A 10,936-nucleotide genomic window follows, 5' to 3' on the forward strand; every position below is an offset into this window, starting at 1 on the left:
TTAGTGACAGGCATATAATTAATACTTTTATTCACACCTTCCTTTCCATTCCTATTTTTCCTAGCTTCCTTTACCTTGTTCACATTTTTAATCTCTTTCAGCTTATACTTAAGCTGCTTCTTTGTCATTAAGCCAACATTTACCATAGTTGGTTTATCTTATCTTAGTTTGTCAAAATTTATCATAGATTTTGACTTTTCAGAATTTGACACAAACTTGACAGGATTAACTTTAGGCTTTTCAGCTTTCTTGGTAAAGTTTGGTTTAGATGACTCAGATTCCTTTTCTTCTTTACCATCTTGGTAACCTAGTCCTTCTTTCCAATTTCCATTTTTTAAGATTTTCTGAGTTGTTCTTCCAGAGTTAGTCCAAGTTTTGATTATCTCCTTTTCCTTTTCAAGTTCAGATTTAAGAGATTTATTCAATTTTAGCTCTTCATCTCTAACATACAAAGCCTCATCTCTTTCTTTCTTAGTTTGATGAAATATAACTAACTCCTTTTCTAAGTAGTCATTTCTGTTTCTAAGAGCCAGACTTACAGAAGTTAATCTTTCATTTGTTAAAGTTTGATCTCTAAAACTAATGAACATGGTTTTAAGATATAATCTTAGCTCGGAAATATCATCAATATAAAAAGCAAGAGTTGAATGAGGTACTTTTAATTCAGTAGCATCAAAACTGCTATCAGCATTTGCCATTAAGGCATAGTTCACCTCTTCTTCAGAATCTGAAGTGTTTGCCCAGTTTTTCTTCTTTGTGATAAGTGCCTTGCCTGGCCTTTATCACTTTTTCCTTTCTTGCAGTCAGGGGAGATGTGGCCTCTTTCACCATAATTGTAGCATTACATTTGAGTTGTCGCCTCTGTCAGACTTTCCTCCTTTGCCTTCAGACTTTCTGAACCCTTTCTTTTCAGAACTTCCACCTTTCCAGGAAAACTTCTTTCCCTTTCTGAATTTCTTATAATCTATCTTTGTGATACCCTTTACCATAAGAGAATACAGCTGCATCATCTCTGCACCAACATCCACTTTAGATAAACTTTCAGGTTCTGAATCATCATCATCGATACTATGAATCAGATTGTATGATGAGAGCCTTTCCTTTGCCTCTCTTTGAGACAACCACTTTGAGAGACTCCTCATCAGCTTTAAGTGCAATTGTCTTTGACTTTCTTCCATGCCTTTTGCTCCTTTGGTCCATCTTAAGTTCATGAGTCTTGAGCATACCATAAATTTCATCAAGAGTAGTTTCAGTAAGGTCATAGTTGCCTCTTATGGTAGTAGACTTCAAATCCCAATTTTGAGGAAGAGCTAAAAGCAATTTTAGATTTGAATCTTCAAGATCATATTCCTTGTCCACCAGTGACAGATCATTCAAGAGTTTGGCAAACCTGTCATATAAATCAGTTAATGATTCATCATCTTTTGAATTAAAGTGCCCATACTCTTGTGTGAGTATAGTCTTCCTGTTCTTTTTGATTGCATCAGTTCCCTGGCATCTTGTCTCCAAAGCATCCCATATCTCCTTTACAGTCTTGCATCCAATTACCCTGTTTGACATGACATTGTCAATTGCACTATGCAGCAGATGCCTTACCCTTGCATCCTTGGCAATAGATGAGATATCTTCAGTTGTGTAATCTCCTTTCTCCTTTGGTATCATCTTTGCTGGTTGATCAGCAACTGCAACAGAAAGCTTGGTAGGCTTATATGGTCCATCATTAATTTTATCAAGGTATTCAGGATCTGTGGCTTCCAGAAACATAGCCATCTTTACCTTCCATATAGGATACTCAGATGCTCTCAGTATGGGAACCCTAATACTCTCATATTGACTGTGAGTTTGATTGCTTTGAGTATCTTGAGTTTTGGTGGGCTTAGTTGGAGTTTATGTTTCTTCAGACATGATTGTAAACTGGATCTCACTGTTTGTATATCAACAGAGTAGCTCTGATACCACTTGTTAGGTCACACAACACTATAGAAGGGGGTTGAATATTGTGTTTATACAATCAAATCAATTTAGAACACAAGTATGTAACATTAATCAAGTTTATTCAATATAATAAGCTCTGTTACAAAGTAGGTTAAACTACTGTCTCAGTGATGAACAATATCACTAAGAGCTGCTAGGGTTACAAAGAATAATGTTCTCGTTAACTTAACACATCTAGTGTAAACCCTAAGCTGTGTTTATATAGTACACAGTTACAAGATATATTCTAATTGATATAGAATATAATTATGTCTCCTAAAATATATCAATCAAATATTATCTTCTACAAGTCTTCTAGTTGTCCAACTCTTCAAGCACATCTTCTATTGTTTTAGTCCAGATGCTCTCCTGTAAATCAGCCACATTCCTTATCTGAAGTACCCGCACTTAAGTCGTGATATAAATCCTGAAGGCCTTAAGTTCTGATATAAGTTATGACTTTAGTAACTCCTGATATTAAGTTCTGAAACTAAACACAACATATTAGACATGTCTCAAATATATCTAACAAACTATAAGCTGATAACTCTTGTTCACAAACATTGATACATAATTGTTGATCCTTTATTCATATTTCATTTTGATATTGATTTCCCTTTATCTATTGAACATTCCATTCATATTCCAAATGATTATACACTTGATTATATAGATATACTCTGATATTGAGACACATCAAAGCATACCGATTGTTCCGGATGTTAATCCATGGACTGGATGGTTATTATATGGGTCGGGTACAAACCGGACCCTTAATTATTATGCCAAAGAGCCTGGGTACCCTATATGTTGGTGGGTCTATACAGTTGGGTATAGATCTGTACTATATCCTGACTGATCAGCGGGTTATAGTGCATATGTTGGTTGTTGTGTCTAGTCTAGTTTATTGGTAATCGCTGATAGTCGCTTTCCTTATTCTCTTCAGAAATATGTGGTTATTCAACCAATCAGATTTACCGGTTCACTTAACATTCTCATTATGCTATATATATATATGTGTGTGTGTGTTGCAGGCTTATTGAGCAATTATGGCTCACCCCTATTATTGTTATTCACCTTGTTTTTCAGTGAAAGCTGAGAATGAAACCCATCTGTAGTCGAGTAGTCAAGAAGCAGGTCAGAAGGCGGGACCCTCTGGCACCAAGAGTTCTAATTCCAATCCCAGAAGAGAGTTTTGAATTGCTTAAGCAGGTGTAATGGAAGTAAATGTAGATATTGTTGAATAGAAGAAACTTACTTTAAAAATTATGTAGACTTATGGTTTATAATAAAGAAGGTTTATAAGACTGTTTATTCGGACGGTTTGTAGTAAAGTAGTTAGTTGTTCTTGTTTTCACACCTTAACCTGAAAGATCCTGAGTAAAAGTAGTAAGGGGTTCGTGTTATATATATATAATTGTTGTTATTAGTGGCAAGTAACCCCCAACTCTAGACCCCGGATTTGGAGGGTGTTACAGGCTGTCCACCCGACAAGTGATCATAGGTGTACCCAAGGCCCTTCTCATCTGCCTTCCCACCACACCACTCCTACATGCTCAAGATCGTAGAGCTATCAATAGGGGCACTCGGTAACTGAAGCTGCTCGTGTGCGGGCCACTGAACTCCCACCGCCACATAAAGCTTCGTCACAATCGACGCATAAGGAATAGAACCCATAGTGCTCCCACGCAGAAATCTCAGAATACCCTGATAAATAAGAGAGCCAAGATCCACATAATCGCCCTGTAATATCCCCCGCAATAACTTGGCACGATCCACAGTAACGTTGTGCACATAGGAAATAGGCATGATGTTCGTACAGATAAAAGTGTTCCAAGCACAAGCAAACCTATTCATGCAAGAGGCAGGGTAAGTGGTATACTCGTTTGAACCCTTCTTAAATTTCCGGTGAGTCTTCGGGATACACAACGTAGCCACAATAAGATCCAAATCAAAATCCTCCCCCGTCTTAGCATTCCAATCCTCCTGAGTCGGATGTCTCTCGGGTTGGTTGATCACCCTACGAATAGCCTCAGCACTGTAATCCACCGTCAACCCCCTCACCACAGAAAAACCATTCTTATCCGCCTTCGCATTCGCATAGAACTCTAGAACAACACTTATAGGCATAGCAACAGGTGTGTTTCAAAAAGAAAACCAACCCCTCTCCAAAATGATCTCAAGCAACTTACCATCCTTACCCAATGGCAGAAAACCCCTCTCCAAAATGATCTCAAGCAACTTACCATCCTTACCCAATGGCAGAAAACCCCTCTCCTTCATTATCGGCTTCGTCAACAGCCTCGCATACTCCGCTTCAGACTCTGGTGTAGCAAACCTGGGCCTCGTGCCCCCAACACTCGAAGAATCGGTGGTGCTGCTACTAGTTTGAGTTATTTGTCTCTTGGGTGCCATTGAATATTAATAAGTTGAGAAAAGAAAAGTGTATAAGAGAGATTTAGGTTTGAGAATTGAAAAGTGATAGAGATGATTGTGTATAAGTGTATGTATATATAGATATTGAGTATTAGAATTAGAATAGAAGTGGGTTAAGAATATGGAATTAGTGGGGGTAATGGGGTGTAAAAATTGAATTGGAGAAGGAATTAAGGGAAGTGGAAGATGGAAATTCGGCTGGAGTTGTGTTTTTGTTTTGAATTTTCCTTTTTCTATTTTTTTTGTACAGGAGGTCAGCGCGGCCGCCCCGCCTGGTAGCACGAGCGTGCCATGTTTCTGGAATTCTAGCCCGGCCGCCCCGCATGCCAGCGCGGGCGCGCGCAGCTACTGGAGTTTTCAGCGCGGCCGCCCCGCTTCTCAGCGCGGACACGTCGTTCTACTGTAGTTGACACTGATTTTTTTTTTTAATTTTCTTCTTGTTTTCTTCTTCCTTCTATCTACTAATGTACGACAAGCTTGGGTTGCCTCCCAAGAAGCGCTTGGTTTATGTTGTTAGCTTGACGTAGATTTCCGAGATCAAGTTGCCAACAAAACGGCACTAAATGCTTCAAACGCTGTCCGCTTACCTTGAATGCTTGACCCGGATCATTCTCAAAAATCTTCACTGCTCCATGTAGAAACACAGTTTTGACAACAAACGGCCCTGACCATCTTGACTTCAACTTTCGAGGAAAAAAATGGAGACGAGAGTTGAACAAAAGAACTTATTGCCCCGACACAAATGATTTGAGCACTAGACCCCTATCGTGCCACCTCTTGACTTCCTTTTTATACATTTTCTTGTTCTTATATGCTTGAAGTCAAAACTCATCTAGTTCATTTAATTGAAGCATCCTTTTCTTTCCAGCTACATCGATATCAAGGTTCAATTTCTTTAAAGCCCAATATGCTTTGTGCTCTAGCTCCACAGGCAAATGACACCCTTACCTTAAACTAATTAAAATGGTGACATTCCTAGAGGAGTCTTGTACGCTGTTCGATATGCCCAAACAGCTTCATCCAGCTTCAAAGACCAATCCTTCCTCAATGGACATACAACCTTCTCTAGAATACGCTTGATCTCTCTGTTAGAGACCTCAGCTTGACAATTAGTCCGACGATGGTAGGCTGTATCAATGTGATGATTCACATTATATCTCTGCATCATAGCAGTGAACTTACGATTGCAGAAATGCGTTCCCTCGTCACTCATTATGACTCTTGGAGTCCCAAATCTTGTGAATATTTGCTTCTGAAGGAAATTAAGCACTACCTTCACATCATTCGTCGGCAAAGCCTTGACTTCCCCCCATTACGAGACATAATCAACTGCCAACAAGATATACTGATTATTACAAGATGAGATAAATGGCCCCATAAAGTCAATTCCCCAAACATCGAAGACCTCAACCTCGAGAAGCACATTAGAGGCATCGCATCCCTCTTGGACATATTACCAACACGCTGGCATCGATCACACTTCAAAACGAACTGATGCACATCATTAAATAATATAGGCCAAAAGAATCCTGCTTGAAGGATACAAGCTGCTGTCTTTTCTCCACCATAGTGGCCTCCATAAACAGTCGAATGACAATCTCGCAAGATTCCCCCCGTTTCGCTGTGCGGAATACATCTTCTGATGATTTGGTTAGCTCCTTGCCAAACCAAAATAGCTCATCCCACATGTACCACTTTACCTCATGCAGAAACTTCTTCCTTTGAGCATAAGTCAAGTCTGGAAGCATAACATTGCTCACAAGGTAGTTCACAATTTCTGCGAACCACGGTTCTTCTTCTTGCACCCCAAACAACTGCTTATCAAGAAAAGACTCATTTATCAAAGACTTGTCCTGTGAAGCTGTACCTGGATCTTCTAAACGAGAGAGATGATCAGCGACTTGATTCTCAGTACCTTTTCTATCCTTGATCTCTAACTCAAACTCCTGAAGTAAAAGAACCCATCAAATCAATCTAGGCTTCGAGTCCTTCTTCGAGACGAGATAGAAAATAGCGGTGTGATCAGTGAAAACTATCACCTTCATCCCAAGCAAATAAGATTGAAACTTCTCAAAACCAGAGACAATGTCCAATAGCTCTTTCTCAATAGTACTATAGTTCAGTTGAGCACCATTGAGGTTCTTACTAGCATAGTAGACCACATGAAATATATTGTTCTTCCTTTGCCCAAAAACTGCTTGAACTGCATAATCACTTGCATCACACATCATTTCAAAAGGTTCATTCCAATCAGGTGTAGTTATGACAGGTGTCGTGATCAAACTCTTCTTTAAGCTCTCAAAAGCAGCTAGGCACTCGTCATCGAACTTGAAAGGGATATCTTTCTCTAGTAAATTGCACAACGGCTTCGAAATTTTAGAGAAGTCCTTAATGAAACGCCGATAGAAACCCGCATCACCAAGAAAGCTGCGAATTCCCTTAATAGAAATTGGTAGGGGAAGGTTTTCAATGACCCCTACCTTGGCTTTGTCCACCTAAAGACCCTTACTAGAGACTTTATGCCCAAGAATGATGCCCTGTCGCATCATGAAGTGACATTTCTCCCAATTGAGAACCAAATTGGTCTCAACGCACCTCTTCAGCACTAAACCAAAATTATGCAAGCATTTATCATAAGAAGTTCCAAAGACAGAGAAGACATCCATGAACACTTCTACATTATTCCCAATCATATCAGAGAAGATAGCCATCATGCATCTCTGAAATGTGGCTGGTGCACCACATAGCCCAAAAGAAACTCTTTTGAAGGCAAAAGTACCAAAAGGACAAGTGAAGGTAGACTTTTCTTGATCTTCTTGAGCAACCACGGTGATATCTCCTTTCTTCGGCACACACTGAACTGGGCTTACCCAAGAACCGTCAAAAATGGGATAGATGATCCCTACTTCTAGCCACTTGAGAATTTCCTTCTTCAGACTCTTTCATGATCGGATTTAGCCTTCTGTGCTGCTCAACAGTAGGCTTGCTTCCTTCCTCTAGCAGAATTTTGTACATGCAATAAGAAAGGCTGAATCCCTTGATATCTGCTATAGTCCATCCAATTGCCGATATAAACTCTCTAAGAATTCTCAAGTGCTTTTCCTTGTCACTACCTGAAAGGTCAGATGCAATGATAACAAGCAAAGTAGATGCATTACCTAAAAACGCATACCTCAAATGTTCATGCAATGGTTTAAGCTCAAGTGTGAGAGCTTCCTCAACAGATGGCTTGAGGCACTTTGGAGAATTTTTCAGCTTTGCCAATCCTAGATTCAAAAGGCATTTCCATTCTTCGCTTCCAAGGAGAAGCATTCAAATATTGTAACTGCTCACACTTTCTTCATCTTCACTATCTGAATCCCTTATTAAGGCTTTCTCTAAGGCATCAAACTTTAGCATTTGATCTAATTCTAAAGTAACCACATATTCGACCAATTGCACCTTAAAGCATTCCTCTTCATCATTAGAGAATTACAAGGTATTAAAAACATTGAAGGTCACATCCTGATCCTGAACTCGCATAGTGAGCTCACCTTTCTGCACACCAATCAAGGTTTGGCCTGTAGCCAAGAAGGTCTTCCCAAGATTATGGGAATCTTCTTATCATCCTCGAAATCGAGAATAAAAAATTCAGCAGAAAAGATGAGTTCATCCACTTTGACCAATACATCCTCCACAATGCCTCGTGGATATGTAATAGAGCGATCGACCAACTACAAGGACATATATGTAGGCTTTGGATCAGGTAAATTCAATTTCTTGAAGATAGAAAAGGCATCAGATTGATGCTAGCTCCCAAGTCACATAAGCACTTGGCGAATGACACTTTTCCGATGGTGCAAGGAATAGTGAAGCTTCTAGGATCCTTAAGCTTCAGAGGCAATTTCTGTTACAGCACAGCGCTGCATTCCTCCATGAGAGGAACGGTCTCTAAGTCATCGATCTTCACTTTCAAAGAGAAAATACCTTTCATGAACTTCGCATAGCTTGGCATTTGTTCAAGAGCTTCAGTGATAGGTATGTTGATATGAAGTTTCTTGAAAACTTCCAAGAACTTAGCAAATTGCTTATTCAGCTTTTGTTTCTGCAGCCTTTTAGGAAAAGGAGGTGGAGGATAGACTTGTATTTCCCCTGTATTACCCTCAGGAGGAGTGTTGACAACAGCTTTCTTCCTTGGTTTCACCTCTGCTTCCTTCTGCACATCTTCTTCAGCCTCAACTTCAGATTCTGGAACTTGAGATTTTTCGGGATTCGCAACCTTGCCAGACCTCAACGTAATTGCCTTAACTTTTCTTTTGCTTCCCTCTTTCCTGGAACTTCTGTGTCACTAGAGAGTGTTCCAGGTTGACGATTTAACAAGGCATTGGCAATTTGTCCAATTTGATTCACCAGAGTCTTGATAGAAACCGCTTGGCTCTTGAATATGAGCCTCAACTCCTCCAATTCAGATTTTTCATTAGATTGTGGTAGCTTCTGAAGTTGGAGATGTTGCCTTGGTGCATATTGCGGTTGTTGAAAACTGGGAGGGTATATTGTTTTGCTGCATATGGCTGATAAGGCTGTTGCACCGTATCCTGATTGTTGCTCCAGCTGAAGTTAGGATGATTGCGGTTGTTGGGATGATAAGTGGCTGGAGCTGGTTGATGCGACCTCTGAAAGATGCTTACAGACTGAGCTGATTCACTAGAAATAGCACAATGCTCAGTTTCATGTGCACCTGCACAAAGCTCACAAACACTTGTGATCTGACTAACTCCATAATTAGCAAAAGAATCAACTTTCATCATCAAAGCTAGAAGTTGAGCAGTTATAGCAGTAGCTGTATCCACTTTCAGAACCCCTGCTACCTTGCCTTGTGACATTCTCTGAGTTAGATTCCGGTATTCATTAGCAGCCATTAGCTCAATCAACTCATAAGCTTCATCGTAGCTCTTAGCCCATAAGGCTCCACCCGACGATGCATCGAGCATGGGTCTAGATTGTGCGCCCAAACCATTATAGAAATAATTGATGATCATCCAATCAGGCATGCCAAGGTGAGAACACTTCCTAATAATCTCTTTATAGTGATCCTAAGCCTCACACAAAGATTCTCCTGATTGCTGCGTAAACTGAGTAAGAGCATTCCTGATTGCAGCTGTCTTCGCCAGAGGGAAGAATTTAGTGAGAAACTTTTGAGCAAGATCCTCCCATTTGGTGATAGAACCTGCTGGTAGAGAATGTAACCAGCACTTAGTTTTATCCCTCATAGAGAATGGGAAAAGCCTCAACTTAATAGCATCTTCAGACACTCCATTGAACTTGAAAGTGTCGCGGATCTCGATGAAATCCCTGATGTGCATGTTGGGATCTTCTATAGGAGAACCCCCAAACTGAATCATGCTCGACTTGATCTCAAAGGTGTTAGCCGAGATGGCTGGTCTGATAATGCTAAACTGAATATCATTGATCTTAGGCTGAGAATAGTCCATCAAAGCCTTCGGATTCGCTGCTTGATCTCCCATTGCATTGAGTGCTTCTTCCTCAACTTTCTCAACTTCTAATTCAAACTCTTCCTCCGCTTGATCCAGTGTTCTCTTACGAGATCAAGAACACGTTTGCATAAACACACTCTAGTGTACCTGAAAAATAAGAAGTACTCAAGTAAGTAAAATATCCGAGTCAGTGAACTTTAACGACCACTGATGACAAACACATAATATAAAAATTAACACCGAGTCCCCGGTAGTGGAGCCAAAAACTTGTTAGGACAAAATCACGCGCTAATACTGACATAAGTATACGCATTCTCAAGTAATATAGAATTCTTTCTAGTTCGTTCCCAAAGAGACTTTTTTGGTTAACTTAAAATTTATGCACTTATGCAACAATGATATGGCTATTGTTCAATGCTAAGACGAATAACAATTTGGTTTGTTTATAACTATGATATTAACTAACATGCAATTAACTAAGAGATTAAAGGGGTTGATTTACTATGTGAGACAAACATGGGATTCTAACTTCATTAAATACTTCAATCAAAGTCATTGTTCTTTAATCTTAGCATGTAATGGTGATGACAACTAATTAGATAACACGAAACTAGTAAACGCCAACTTTCATTGCACGAATACCCTACTACCAGACATCCATAAAAGAGATAGAAGCTAAATAAACACCAAGTATGTTGAGACCCTATATGTCTATAGAATTTGAAAATATAAAGGTTTACTGCACAAGTTATCTATCGTGATTACATAGGGCATGTAAAATGGTTAAATTTACCTATGAATCATGCATATAAGTACATGAACCTATGCTAGCATGGCAAGTTCTAAATATCTAATTTCATTGTCGCTTCATGAGAGATTAACACGCTATCTTATATGTTTGCGATGCACATAAGACGAATATGCACAACCAACACTAGGATATCATCTAATCACCGCACACTAAGATATCGAAACAATTAACTATTGAAATCCATAAATAAATCCGTTAGAACCCCATAATAACGATTAGTTCATAACCGAACTCATCATCA

General features: G+C 39.5%; 1 non-coding gene across 1 annotated transcript; it reads left to right on the plus strand.

The window, feature by feature from the left end:
- Nucleotides 1-9,438: 9,438 nt before the first annotated feature.
- On the plus strand, nt 9,439-9,545 carry LOC141698942 (small nucleolar RNA R71). Its single transcript, XR_012565438.1, has one exon. It is a non-coding gene; the product is annotated as a small nucleolar RNA R71 (small nucleolar RNA).
- Nucleotides 9,546-10,936: the final 1,391 nt, after the last annotated feature.

This window comes from Apium graveolens, chromosome 11 (assembly GCF_009905375.1).
Source record: "Apium graveolens cultivar Ventura chromosome 11, ASM990537v1, whole genome shotgun sequence".
Taxonomy (NCBI): domain Eukaryota; kingdom Viridiplantae; phylum Streptophyta; class Magnoliopsida; order Apiales; family Apiaceae; genus Apium; species Apium graveolens.